This window comes from Hypomesus nipponensis, chromosome 17 (assembly GCF_054491055.1).
Source record: "Hypomesus nipponensis isolate SF chromosome 17, ASM5449105v1, whole genome shotgun sequence".
NCBI classification, from domain to species: domain Eukaryota; kingdom Metazoa; phylum Chordata; class Actinopteri; order Osmeriformes; family Osmeridae; genus Hypomesus; species Hypomesus nipponensis.
Window position 1 is genome coordinate 5,975,829 of NC_140377.1, and position 15,251 is coordinate 5,991,079.

The window sequence follows — 15,251 nt, forward strand, 5'->3', positions numbered from 1 at the left end:
CACACACACAACAAAAGCAAAAGCCAGCATATATCCACATACACACTCTTATCAGCAATCTTATCAGCTGTCAGTATGATATATCTGGGTGGTGATGATAGACCAAACAGGATGTGATGTGGATAGACCTGCTCCTCATCCACTTCCTGTCTCACCACAGACACAACAAGAGCTCCATAAATATCTCACCTGACAACCTTATTAACTTCAACACTGTGTGTCAATATGCAATGGTGATGTCAACTGTTCAGTTCTAGTCTTCTGGTTATGAAGATTTTTGAAAAGTTTTACCCACCGGCTCTCAAAAGTCAAACATGTTGGGATAGTAAGCATGAATCAAAGAAAAAGTCGTGAATAATGTTTCTGAATTTTTTTAATGTTTACTTGTTGGAAGATTGGCAGAGTGGTGTCCTCAAACAACTGCAAATGTGTTTAACAACAGAATAAGCAGTATGTCAGTGTTTTTAAAACAAAGATATTGTGAAATGAACGATCCTTAACTCCCAAAAGATAGTCTCCCTGGAGGAAAAAGTGAGTCTCTCATAGAAAGTGTCATGTACAGCAGTAGAACAGACCGTTCCACTAATACTGTAGCTCTCCAAAAAGGGGTTTGATTTCTATCTTCAAAAAGTTACCTTTCCAGAAATGGTGGAGTGGATCGTTCCAAAACAGCTAGGGGACTGTCCTATGGTGTTGAGGACAAATCCTGTCAATGAGTCCAGCAGAGATGGATCCTAGCTGTGATTTTTCTAACAAGGTAGCTTCTGACAGTAGCCATACCAGACTGGACCTCTCCTGGCCTCCACCTGTTATTACTCCTCAATGGTAGGGCCCATGGTACAGTCCAGGTCATGTCATCACACCCCTGGTGCAGCTCCAACATGGTACAGTCCAGGTCAGGTCATCACACCCCTGGTGCAGCTCCAACATGGTACAGTCAAGATCAGGCCATCACACCCCTGGTGCAACTCCAACATGGTACAGTCAAGATTAGGCCATCACACCCCTGGTGCAGCTCCTAAATGGTACGGTCCAGGCCAGGCCATCACACTCCTGCAAACACAAGAGAAATATCTGCTAATTGGCTCGGGTCCGTAAAACAGCGTCCTCATTTGACAGCTTAAAGAGACAGGATATAACAGAGCACAGTATGGCTACTCAGCACCTCCCCCAAAAATGCTCGGAATGACTGTCTTAAGAGAGCAAATCAGACTCAGACGACTGCAGAGTCCCAGAGCCAGACCAGATCAATCAAGACCCGAGCCACACTGATGGATCTAGCAGAGCGGATCACGTTGCCTTCAGATGGTTTCCATGGCTGGGCCTTCAAATTCAACATGACGTCAAACGTGGCAGATGAATCGGACTCATCCAGGAACTCAACCGCCACACAAAATTATCACATTACCAGAGCAAGGAACATCGAGGTTAGGACAGTGTGTGCGTGTGTGAGTGTGTGTGTGTGTGTGTGCATCTCCAAGTGCAGCCAGGCAGAGCCGTGCTGACTAGCTGGAGCTGAGGCAACACAGTCCAGCAGAACGCAGTAGACTACAACAGAGTCGAATAAAAACCTGGCAAGGCAGCCGTCTCCTTCTCTGCAGCCGGTTGCTTTCGATGAAAACAATCAGATGAGAGACGTAATGATCAAACCGAGGACAGCGTCGGACTTCAAAGTGACACAGGTCCGCCAGCTCGCAGGAGAAGGGGTTGGTACAAACGGTGGTGTGCCAGGGGAACATGGCCTGGCCCTGGGGTACCTCCAGTGGGCAGGAGGGGGTGGGGGTGGGGGTGGGGGTAACACAGGGCTGGACACTCCTCTAACAGCAGCCAGTGTTATCTGGGGGCCTGGGAGGCACCGGGACAGGAGCCAGGGAGAGCTAGGGGGACCCAGAGTGAGCTAGCGCAGGTGGGTGGGCGCCTGACAACCTGCACTCTGTTTTACCGACCGTCTGACATCATGTTGTTCACCCCCACCTTTCCCCCCCACACACACACCATACACTTACACACATATTAGCACATGACTCACGGTGACGATGTGGAGCTGTGAGACCGGCTGGCCAAGGTGTCGCCCCGGGGGACAGATGGGGTTGAGGCGGGAGGGGGGGGCGGGGGAGGGGTGAGTCATCCGTCGGTGTTCTGCCTGTCTGCGTCCTCGGCTGATGACCTGCAGCCAGTCACGTTCCACCTCCCCCTCCCTCTCCCTCCCTCTCCCTCAGGCCTCACCTCACACCCTCCCTTCTCTTTCCAGTGCGGGTCTGTCTGTCCCCCACCCCCCCTATCTTCCCTTCACTTTCCCCTCTCCCTTCGTTCACTTGTCTACAGTATCTCTCTCCATGTCCCCAAACCTCCATGATACCTCTCTCGCTGCACCTCCTTCCTCCTGCCGCCTCACACATTCCTCCCACTACATGTTTTGTCTGCTTCACCTTGGGCCTGGGCCAGACCTGCAGCTACAACCTGCAGAACCAGGCCCCAACCTGTCTGCCAGTGGAGGCTGAAGGGTTGGATTTTTGGTCTGGGTTGAGGCTGGGGCTGGGTTGGGGCTGTGGCTAGGGGGAGGCTGGGTAGGGCTGGAGGTGGGACTAGGGCTAGGGCTACGGCTACGGCTAGGGCTAGGGCTAGGGCGAGGCTAGGTAGGGCTGGAGGTGGGGCTTGGGCTAAGGCTGGGACCATCTACTATCTCCATCAGCACATCAGCTAGTCATCTGCTGGCACTCTGCCATCTACTTCAACATATACAACAACAATAACACACTGTTCCCGTTTGGAGAGAGACAGGGAGGGGGGCTGGGGGGCAGGAGAGAGAGGGTGGGAGTGGTGGAGGAGATGGAAGGCAGATAAGGAAGAGAGGAGAGATGGTATGTGGACAGTCTTGAATGTGAGCTGGGGGTCAAATATGGTCCTTCACCCACCACCAGCCTAGCAATGCCACACAAAGAACAACCCTCATTCTCTCCCTCCCTCCCTCCCACCCACCCACACACCACACACACACACACACACACACACACACAGGTCCCTTTGTGGGTCAGTGTCTCCAAGGTGGCCCATCAAAGCATATCTCCCTCCAGTCCTCTGAAAGGGATCTGACGCTGGGTCTGTTTGAAGTGATATCTCTGTAGCTCTGCATTCTTCCCCTGCCCTGTCACCGCCGACGTTCAGCACAAGAACCCGGAGATCATGGTGCTGAGCTTGTCGCTCCCCCCCCCCCCACCCCCGGCTGCCACCGCGCCATGTCACCCTGCTCAAGTCTCACAGGAAGCCACCTAGAGGACCCTGGAGAGGGCCACAATGGGGCTGCTGCACTGACACTCCACCTACCTGTTGACTCCTCGCAGGCCTGGTCTCGCTGGTCTCTCGCTGGTCAGCCTCTGGTCTCTGTTCTTGGTCTCTCGCTGGTCAGCCTCTGGTCTCTCCTCTTGGTCTCTCGCTGGTCAGCCTCTGGTCTCTCCTCTTGGTCTCTCGCAGGTCAGCCTCTGGTCTCTCTTCTTGGTCTCTCGCAGGTCAGCCTCTGGTCTCTCCTCTTGGTCTCTCGCAGGTCAGCCTCTGGTCTCTCCTCTTGGTCTCTCGCAGGTCAGCCTCTGGTCTCTCCTCTTGGTCTCTCGCAGGTCAGCCTCTGGTCTCTGTTCTGGTCTCTCCTGAAAGACAGGTACAGAGAGAAGACAGGAGTCAGAGAGCATGCAGGGTGTCCACCAGTTTCCTGATATTTGATCCATCTCATGTGAACTTCCTGTGCTACTCTCCTGCATACCTTTATGGGGGGGGGGGGGGTAGTTTTATTACAACATTCCATTTATTTCCTCTTGGGTTTACTATGTGTGTTTTGTGTTGCAATGCCTGTTTTAAGAAGTCATGTTTTACAGTGCAAACTATTTGCTGACAACCTGTCTGTCTGCCTGCCTGCCTATCTGTGTGTTTACCTCCTTGACTGCCTGACTGCCTAGCTGGCTGGCTGGCTGGCTGGCTGCCTACCTTCATAAAGATAGCATGACTTAGGACCAACTCCCATGTATATTTACAGATGTTTTTATATATTTGACCAACTGGGTCATGTAAAACGCTAATGTATAAGCTTAAGTTTCAGGGTAATTCCACTTTGGGGTTTCAGAAGTCTGTGAGGACTGAAAGCCGTTTTTTCCATCCCTGCGTTCTCCAAGCTTATCAGGTCAACGTTTCAAATATGTGTTTCAACAAGCTCCTTGACTCAAGTAGCCTTCACTGGACCAATGACAGCACAGGTCCGTCCGCCCTTGCCCAATCACAAACAGGGGCATTCTCTTGCTCCAGAGTTTTGCCGTCCCCGGCCAGTTACCGTGGCAACAAATGCACCGTTTCCAAGTGACACAAAGCCTAAACTTAAGAACCTCCATTCAGCTGTGGACCAGAGAGAGAAGAGAGGAAACGGCAATAAGAGGACGGCAGGGAAGGAAACTGAATCCCAGAGTTGTGGAGGACCTGGTCAAATCATTCTGTCTTCCCTCTCCTGTGTTTAAGTATCGGACGCTGGCATGCGACACTGCAGGTAGCTGCATGCCAGTCTGGTAAAAACAAAAAAAAGAAACTCCCTACTGCTGCCTCTCTGTCCCAGTTCTCAGTGAGCATGAGAGGGAGTCATCATGTCCGCCTCAAGGAGGAGGCTTAAGGCTTGCGGGGTGCTTGTTAGGCCTTGTTATAGGGACGTATTCAGAGGGGTGAGGGATGGGGGACGAGGGGTGAGTGGCTGGGGGCTCGGCGCGAGGAGGGCAGGTCTTGATTAGGTGTGAGGTGGGGGATCCCTCGCCTTTGGGACACCCCTTTGTGTGGTTAGATTGCTTCCTTATGAAAAACGGCCCTGCTGATTGGCTCTGCTGGGTTCCGAGTTTCCTGCACACTGCATCCTAGTGTTGGGGAGCTTTCCGCGCGCACACACCCACACACACACACGCACACACACACACGCGCGCACACAACGAATATAAAGACGCAAACACATGTCATCTCCCTAGGCCTTTTCACAATCACTGGGCATGGCGTGTGTTTGTGTGTGTGTGCATATACGTGTGAATGCGTGTTTGTGTGAACGAGTCAATAATCCCCCACAGATGGAAAACAACCTGCAGTCGTCCATCCGCCCAGATCACCAAGATCACACACACACACACACACACACGGCTCCTCGAGCCACTCTCCGATGAAAATCACTTGATGGACCACATCCAGGACTGAGACAGGGAGAATCTCCACCCCAACAAACAAACAACCAAACCCAGAGCAGAGCGCCGGAGTCCCAGAGGCCTGTGCCCTCCTCTCGGGAGTCCTGGAACAAGACGACCAATTATTTGATATCATTTCTGATGGTCCATTAGTTCAACATAAAGCTCTGATTCTAGGAGATGTGTAAACACAAAGGTTGCTACTAAGTGAGCATCGCAGGCGAACGTAGCTCTACTTTGTTCCAGATGGCTAATTGTTAGCTGATTGTCAGTCTTATAACTGTCATGTAAATCGGTGGGGTGCGCTTGTTTTTCCAAGCAAAAACAACAGCAGAAGGGTGGTGTCTGCATCTGGCCGCACCACACGCACTTCCACACTTTCAAAAATACAAATATAAGTACGGAGTAATGTGCTTCCTGTGCACACACACACACACATAAATGATCAAACAGGCACATGGACATACAAACATGCGAGTGCACACACACACACGGTGGACGCTGGCACAACCTTGCGCCTGTGCTCCGTTAAACCAGTCATGTGAAACGACCCGTTCCTTTCTGCAAATCAGATTACATCTCTGAGCTGCGGTCTACAGGTCCACACACACTTAGAGCTCTGGGCTCAGGTCCACGTCCACACACACACACTCTCACAAGCACATACATGCTTACACAAATGCACCCACACACACACACACAGGCAACAGCTTCTAATCAGACTGTGCCCAACACGTAGAGCTCCACGTAGAGAGTGTGTTTCACAACCTGCATTCTCTCCCTCTCCCCCTCCCCCTCCCCCTCCCCCTCTCCCTCTCCCTCTCCCTCTCCCTCTCCCTCTCCCTCTCCCTCTCCCTCTCCCTCTCCCTCTCCCTCTCCCTCTCTCCCTCTCTCCCTCTCTCCCTCTCTCCCTCTCTCCCTCTCTCTCCCCCTTGTTCCCCCTCTCTCACTCTGTCTATCTCCCTCTCTCCCTCTCTCAGCTGGACTGAAGCATGAAGGCTCCAGGCTTCATCACGTGCTGACCTGTGTTCCACATGTTGCCTTCCGTATCACCCCGTCCGATATCCACAGACCCCAGGCCCAAACCGGTGGCCTTTCACGCTCCTCCCGCACAACCCCCCTTCTACAGCCCGCCTCGTCGCAGACGCCCGCCGGAGGCCCTCCGCGGAGAACGTGGGAAAACCATGAGAAGGCCGGGCTCAGGGGGCACCGCTCCTCTGCTGGCACACTGCTCTTCAGCACGGGCGCATGTGGGAACACGTTCCCAGAGCGTCTGGCAGGTGTGAGGAGGGAGCTGTGCGCGTTCTGTTGTGCTTCCCAAACAATGACAGGATCGACTCCCAGTCAGAGGGTTTCCAGGAGCTGAGTTGATTAGCCTCATGGACAACACCGGCCCCCTGCTTGTTATCGGTACAGAACCACTTGAAAATGATGAAACGGAAACACTCGGTTGATTACTGTGCGTGCACTTGTATGGTGTCCGTGTATTGGGAGTTGTGTGGTGTGTGTCAGTGTGTGTGTGTGTGTGAATCAGTGCTGTACAAACCCTGCATCGGTATCACAACCATCAGGTGACATAGCAGCCTGCTCTGCCTTTCTCTCAGGGCTCGTAGCCGAACCAAAGCTCCGGAGCAGCTGCCTGGCTCTGGGCTAGGCTGGCTAATCAATCCCAGACCTCTGGAAGAGCTACAAGTCTCCTTCTCCTGCAGCATGTACATTAGGTTCCACACTGTTGAGCGGCAGGCTACGCACCGTAAAGGCCCTCCAACCAGACCAGCAGCCTGGAGAGAGACAGGGCCAGGCTGAGTCTCCCTCCAGCAGGGTTATGAAGGCCTCTCTGTTGAAGGAAAGGGCCCTGTTTTTCATATCATCATTGAGGATCCGGAGTGATCCAGCCATAGCAGCTGGATGGTCAAACCGGCTTCCAGGGCCCCGTGTCGGCAAACATGTGGAGACCAGAAGCTGAGGGCTAGAGGCTGGAGGGAGGAGGCTAGAGGCTGGGGGTTGTCTGTCTGTTCTCCTGGGAGTGGGGAGGGCGTGAGGACTCTGTCAGCCCCTCAGGAGTTCAGTCACTGGGTCACTCTCTCTCCACGGGGCCCTGGGTCATCTGAGAGGCCCATAGATGGGGGGTCGAGGGGGCCTGGGGGGGGGGGGGGGGGCGGGTTGGGTTGCAGTGGATGTCCAGATAAGAGGTGAGTCTATGACAGGGCCGGAGGAGAGAGGAGGATGGAGGGAGGGAGGACAGGAAAGGGCATAGCAGGGACACGGATAGGGGGACAGGGCCTTCACAGGATAAAGGAAGGTCTCACTCATCTTACAGGTCACGACTGGGGGGGAAGGGAGGGGCAGCTAAATTCAGTACAGCTACAGTTACTACGGTAACTACAGGACCAACTGACCAGAACAGGGGACATGCTACAGGGAGTCTGTATTTTGCACAACACCTCCATTGATAATTGAATGGAATTTCCATATGAGAAAATACATGCTTGCAGAGGTATTTAGTTGCAGTCGTCAAAGGACATTTCTCACTTTGTGAAGTAAACCAATGACCTGTCTTCTTTTGGGGATCCTTGTCTGTCTGCTGAGTTGTCAAACTGGACATCTATAACTTCTCCAGAAACTCTGAAGTCCACAGGAAGGGATAGGAACAACATTCTGGACCCGTTGCTATAGTTTTAAGGGGTTGAAACTAGGATTGATTTGGGGAAAAATGTCCTACATCTGGAAACATCTGACACGGGGGATTATCTTGTTTTTGGAGATGGTTTTCACCAGTGCGGCTCTTCGCTTCCCTTAATCCCCTCTCAGTAGAGGAGAGAGCAGCAATTATCAACGTCAAACTCGGACCCATAACTCAACGAGGTGTGGACAGAGAAGGAGGAGTGGGGGAATGAGCATGGCGTTTTTTTGTTCATACCGTCACTCAAACGAGACCATTCCGGTCCAAAAACGCACATGTCGTTCACTGTATAATAACTGCCTAGGCTATTTTTTTTTTTCGCAAAAAGTGCGAAAGTAGTCTTTGAATGAAGTAGGCGGGGGGGGGGGGGGGGTGGGGTGGTGGTTGGATGTTGTCCGTAAACAGAAGTACGGGAGCAGCTCAATCCTGTCCTGGGCTGAGCCCACCTACCCCTCCGCTCCTCCACCCACTCTGAGCAGTCACAGGAGCTGTGAAATGTTAGTTTTAGCGCAGAGGTAAACAGGTTCTCCCATGGTGGGCCCGTACCCTACACAAAGTAAGCACATGTTTCCCATTGTGGTTAAAAGGGAAGGGGGATTAGAGGCAGAGCAGGAGGAGCCGCGCACTCATACCCCATGGAGTGATCACACACAGCCCTCGCAGGTCCCCTCGCAGCACTGCTGAGACGGCCATGGGGGAGGTTGGGGCTGGGGGGGGAGGGTTTCTGCAGACCTGGCGGTCAGCTCCATCAGAGGGGGCTAGCCGGGGCCCTGTGGTGCCCGGCGTCGGGGCTCCGGTCTGGGAGCTAACGGAGCCAGGCATGGCTCCTCGCTGACAGAAGCGCCAGGCTCCAGGGTGGCGCTCACACAAACACTCAGCAGGTAAGTGATATGAAAAGGTGTTGAGACTGAGCGGATTTGGGTTTTCAGAGGCCTTCTACCCCCAAAAAATCTCCTTCAAACAGTTCAAAGCTTGGATAAAGGACATCAAAAAGAGGCAGAAACTGAACTCAGGAAAGGTAGAATTACAAACAAATGTACCCAAAAAAATGGAGAGTGTGTGGAAGGGGGGGAGGGCATGGGAGGGGGGGGGGGGCAGTTCCTGAAATGGGTGGCCTGTCAGGCTCTAAAGGGGTCTCCCGTCAGGTGTGGCAGGGGCAGAAAGGGCCCACTGAGCAGCCATAGGGTGACAGCGTTGACGCAGGGGACTGTGACTGTGCAGCCAATTACAGGAGCATTTTTTTAAAAGGCGCACAGCCGGTCGAGGCGGGACACAGACCAAGACACGCATCGCAGAGCGGATCTTCCCTCGGGCCAATTAATTCCTACCCTGCGAAGCTCAGCTGTGATTCGGCTGGACAGAGTCCACGAATGCTGAGTCAAACGTCTGACTGACTTTACAACAGGGCGGGGGAGCGCCGCAGAGAGACCAGCAGGCTGCCATCACGCCCAGAGAGACCGTCTCCATTTAAAAAGATAAGAATGCATTCCTTTCGTAAAACCCCATGATCCTATAAATGAGGGCGTATCGGACTATAGCTTCAGCTGGTTTCCTGTCTGTGTGTGTGTGTGTGAGAATCAGGCCTCATCACGCCTGCAAGCCACAGCTCCAGAGTGGAACAGCCTCCTCAGTTCCTCTCCTGGATCCCCTCGCCAGGCCGGGGTCAACCATTCCAACAGCCACAAGTGGGCCTCTTCAACCCTGCAACCTCACAGCCCACACACATAAACACCCATAATTATATGCTACGCATCTGTCAGTTTCAGTGTGCGTGTGTGTGCGGCGAGAGCGTGTGTGTGGGTGCATGTCTGTGTGGAGCCCAAACAAAGTGTGCACGACCTGGGATTGTTTAGGATCAATACCCGAGAAGGCAGTGACAGATGCCGGAGTCTTTAATGCAACCCAACCCTATTCCACTAAGGGTGAACGGTGTCACTTCACTCTCAGGTCATGGATGTATAACAGAGACCCGACCTTCAACTCTCACTCATCCTCCATGTTCTATGACATCACACTTTCCGTTTTCCGTGACGCCAGTCGAACAACCAGTGTCTTTGATTAGGGAGATTCTACAGGGATTCTAGAGTGTTCCGTTAGATAAATGGTTCCGACATCACTGAGTCACTAGGCCCGATCCCGCCTTTGGCCTTGTCACGACCACAACGAAAGCCCCAGCAGGCAGAGGATCAATATCAGTCACAAATAACCCTCCACAGCACAAAGTAGTCCCAGAGTTTTCCTATTGACGTTGGTTAGAGTTGTGTGGCATTGAGTTGTAGGGCATCTCTGAAAATCTCCCTAAACACACACACACACATGCACACACACGTGCACACACACGTGCACACACGTGCACACACACGTGCATACACACCCACACACACCCTTAAGATTGAATGTAAATGTCAAGGAGCCTGGTGGAAAAAGGTGGGTTGAGGAACGCACAGCTAATCCCGAGCAACCAGGGATTAGGACCGGGCAAACATCACTAATAAACAAATGACTCATGTTCCCTCCCATTCTCTCCTGTGGCTCCGGCTGCAGTCGGCTCTAGAACACGGCCCGGTCTGAATCCAATCTCCCCTCCTCACCAGACCCTAGTGGAACCAGCTACTCCTGAAACCTGGAACCTGACCAGCTGGGAGGGGCCTGGACCAGAGCAGGGGGACGTCCTACAGTACCTGAACACAGAGCTTCAGATGACACAGAAGGTTCTGGTCTGGTCTGGTGTGGTCAACATCTCCCAGCAGTGTCCACGCTAATGACTCAGCGAGCAGACCTCCAGACTTGAGTTAACCGGCCTGGGTTTCTCTGACGCTTGTTGTCACTGTTGATAGTTTCCATGGTTTTTATCTGTGAGGAATGCTGCCTGTAGATAAAGTTGTTGTGTTGTAAAGCACATCCGGTAGCAGGTAGGGGATTAGCAGAGCAGGATGAGACTGTGATGAAAGAACCTGATGGAGATCTGTACGTGTTCCTAGACTGCTACGGTGGGCCATAGGGGACATTTGGTTCCCCATAGCCAGTCCATGTTCTATCTTGTTACAGCAGTCATAACGTTGTTATATTTCACATTTGCAACCTTTTTCTCCAAAGAATAACCCCTATCAATAAACACGCTTCAATAAGGAAAAGAAAGTATTTTTGGAATTGAATTTTCACCAAAAAAAAAGCTAGCTACTGTATGTGGTGTTTATGTACAGAGCCTAATGGCCCAGCCCTGTCAGTCCTGTCTGAAACAGATGCACAGTAGATGGGTGTTCCAGAGAACAGCACACATAGCAACATTCCATCCCCTCTCTGCTTGCTTCTGCTGGCTCCTTTGTGCTCCAAGTGACATCAGCCAGAGAACTCCAGCTCCCCAGAGAGGGGATCTCTCCACAAGGCTAACTCCCAGCAGACGCCTGCTTACCCACGGGTCAGACGTGCGTGTGCGCGCGCCTGTGTGCGTGCACGCGGTGAACTGAAGCCACCATAGTCCCGTCCCCTCACTCCTACGCTCTAATCCACCCTTTCTTGCGCTCCATCCACTGTTCTGATGCCCCCCCCCCCCCCCCTCCCACCACCACCAAAAAAGGGAGAAATGCAGACACGGCGCCCCTGTGCCCCCTCCGCCCCCTCCACCCGACCCAATCTATGAGGGCCCACAATGCTGTACCTGCTGGGCCAGGGGACCAGTACCTCGCCCCAGCCGGGCTGCTCCCAGGCCTGCTCGAAAGACATCTGCGGTGCGACAGGGGACGTCGGGACAAAATAACTCTTTTTTTTTTCTTCTCCACCCCGCACGGCTCTGACCACAGGGCTGTGAGGTCGTAGCATGACCCCCTATCTCCTCCTCATCCTCCTCCTCCGCCTACTTCTCCTCCTGCTCCCTGTTGACTTCATCCCCCACGACCACCCCACCCACCTCCACCTCCCCCAGCTTCTCCTCCTTCTTCTTCGTCTCCGACCTACCCCACGGCCGACTCCTTCACCTCCCCCTTCTCGCCCTCCTCCTCCTCCCCGCTCTCTAATCCTGCCCTACAGGACTGGCTCTGTCTGAAAGGCCCACACGCCAGAGGTGGAAGCCAAGAGCATTGCTGGGAGATTTGAAGAAAGAAGAAGAAAAAAAAAAAAAAAAAAAAAAAGCACCTGCTCATCAAACTAAATTGCACTCAGCAACAGCGTCGGTAGGAGGGGTGGGGGGGAGGAATGAAAGAAAGAAAGACAAGTCACTGCTCTCCCTCTGATCCTTGCAAACAAAAGAACAAATTGCGTTTCTGCATGGCGGTGCGGGCTGGGTCGAGTCACCCGGGGAGGCGGGGTCAGGACAGACCACTCGCGGTGCATGTGTTTATGAGTTCCATCAATTCCACACAGAGGGGGAGAGCTAGAGAGAGAGAGAGAGGGGGAAAGGGAGAGAGAGAGAGAGAGAGGTACAGGATACCTATCTGCCTTTAATCTCAGGCCCTTTCCTCCTCACCATTGCTTATTGTTCCTGCTCTCTCTTGTCCAGCCTGCTGTTATTATACCAAACAGCATTATATGTATTAATGCCACCGGCCTTTGAGTCATTCTCCACTGCACGGCAGTGCGGCCTCCAATCTTCCTAGATAAAAGAGCCTTCATCGCCCCTCACCCTCCTCTTCCTCACAGAAGCCTGGAGCAAGCTACGACCTCTGCTGTGGCTTTCATCTTGACACGTCCCGTTCAGAGTGGACTGTTTGAACCTTACGCCTCTCTCCACTGTCATCCCAGCGGCCACTTCAGCTCCTAGGAGAGTGGACTTACTGTAGACGCACAAAGGCAGAGGAAATAACAGGAAATGATCAATATTTGGAGTGTGGGGTTTGGAACAAAGGCTTGAACGGACAATGTTGTTGTATTGACTCACTGGGGTTGATGTGAAGTCATTAGGCTGGGGCTGGCAGTAGGACCATGGCTGGAGCTGAGGGTAGGGCCATGGCTAGGGCTGGGGCTGGGGTTGAGAGTAAGGCCATGGCTAGGGCTGGGGCTGAGGATTGGGCCACGGCTAGGGCTGGGGCTGGGGCTGAGGTAGGGCCATGGCTAGGGCTGGGGCTGAGGATTGGGCCACGGCTAGGGCTGGGGCTGGGGCTGGGGCTGAGGTAGGGCCATGGCTAGGGCTGGGGCTGAGGATTGGGCCACGGCTAGGGCTGGGGCTGGGGCTGAGGTAGGGCCATGGCTAGGGCTGGGGCTGAGGATTGGGCCATGGCTAGGGCTGGGGTTTACAAGGGTAGCCATGCATGTGAAGTTGTTTTAGAGGCTGTGTGGAGTGCTGACGTGTGGTCAGGGCTGGGCAAGGGGCTCAGCTTGGCTGCTGGAAGTCCCGCGCTCCGGTGGTCACACAGCGCCAGCCCCCGGCCTGCGCTCGGACACCGCTTTATGGGACAGGGGATTAGCGTCAAACCAGCCATGGGGACCACCCACACAGTGACACTGGACAGCAGACACACACGCACACACACGCGTGCACACACACACACACAGGAACAGCCACACACATATTAGGTCTGGGTAACGCACACAACCTAAGTCTATGACCCACATGCGCTCGGCTCATTCCAATCACCTCCATTTTGGAGAGAAATAAATAGTATTAGTGTCTCGCGTTCAATACTCATACACATAGTAACAACCACACATTGAAAACACACACATAGGACTTGGGGAAGGCGTCAGACCTAACCCTAATCCACACACACACACACAAACAGTTTACCATGACGACCCGCCTGCCAGCCACTGTCGGCAACTACGAGCCAGTTCATTAAGAAAACCGACAACTTCTGCCATGACATCACACCGGTCCCCTCTGCGACTCCCACGGTTGCCTCGTTTCATGAAGCGTCGACCCGCATCCACCACAACAACCCTGCATGTCAGTGCAGATGGGGAGCAGGCACCAGGACCTGAACACAGGTCGCGCTCAGCACCACCCCTTCCTCAGGACCTTCAGAGTTTCCCTCCGGCCACACGCGAATCCCTTTTTGCCTCTTGACTGACGTCAAGGAATCACCTCTCTCTTTTCCCTCTTCCGCTCTCTCTTTCTCTCTCCTTCCCTCCCTCTCTAGCAGGCTGAATGGGTTTACCATCTCTCATACTTTTCCTCCCAGTCACATTTTCATCCAGAGACACATGCACAAACACAGAGTCAAGACGGGAAGGGGGAAAAAAAGAAAGAAAAGCACATATTTCTCACTTGCCGGGGCAGAGCATAGCACAAGCCCTAGGCACCAGTTGGATGAGCAAAACAATGGGAGCCAATGACAAATCGGACGTGGTGCGTTCACTGAACAAACAGTCATAAAGGGTGGCAGGCAGGCAAACACTCACCTGCCCTGAGCTAATAACACACGCAAACAAACACACGCAGGAACACACACACACACGGACCACACATGGGAACCGACATACACACGGAGAAAGACACACACACATATACACACACACTCACACACATATACACAGTGCGGTAGGATCCACAATGGAACCCACAAGCACACGTAGGAACACGCTCACACACACACACACACACACACCGACAGGAATGCACGCATACTGTATATCAAGGAAACCTACCCATACACACACAGGAACACACATGTCGTAACACACACAGTTGAGCTAGTCAAGCGTGTTGAGACAGTGCCGGTTTAGGGCCTTCGGTGGAGACGAGGGCGGCCTCACCTCTGAACACAGCCTACAAGACCATCAATCTCACCACACGGAGCATGTAGCGTTTCTCCTAACAAACCCACCACATGCATATGTTTGTCTCTGGATACTGTTCAAGCACTACACACAGGAAAGGGATGGGGCCTTGGGGATTAGGGCGTGTGTTGTTCTGTGGTGTGTTAGTGTCTTCAGTGAAGTGTGCTGGTGTGCATTGTGGTAGCCTATGGTGTATGCATTGGGGGGGTTTTTCGCTCCCAAGTTCAGGGTTTCTCTCGTTGAGTTCACTGACAAAATAAACATGTCAAAAGGTTGTTGTCTAAGTTCACTTGCACAGACGCTGTCGGGCCGCGGGGGGAAGGCACGTCGCCACATTTTGCGTATGATGCACATTCCGAATTCACGAATGTTGCAAAATAAGCCTGGGAAAAGGACAGGCATGTGTAAAGGTGTGTGTGTGTGTGTGTGTGCGTGTCCAGAGGGAAGGAAACTGTAGTTGACTGCACTGACTTTCCAACCAAACCAAACAAATCACACACATTTTCCCCTGAGGTCTTGCTGCAAAGCAGAGCAAAGCCCAAGTGACAGCACCTCTCCACTCTGCCTCCAACACAGCCCAGCAATGTGACTCCCTCTGGCTCTCCTCTGACGGAGCTGGGGAAGGCGGAGGGCGAAGGGGGGGGGGGAGAGCCTGGCGGTTT

General features: G+C 53.2%; 1 long non-coding RNA gene across 2 annotated transcripts in view; it reads right to left on the reverse strand.

Annotated features, from left to right (window-relative positions):
- Window positions 1–355: 355 nt before the first annotated feature.
- Window positions 356–15,251, reverse strand: part of LOC146253168 (uncharacterized) — a 53,219-nt gene continuing 38,323 nt past the window's right edge. For both annotated transcript variants that reach the window (XR_014731647.1, XR_014731648.1), the window contains 2 exons: window positions 3,325–3,641; window positions 356–1,053 (listed from right to left, as the gene is read on the reverse strand). This is a non-coding gene — a long non-coding RNA (uncharacterized LOC146253168). The remainder of the gene's footprint in view (window positions 1,054–3,324; window positions 3,642–15,251) is intronic.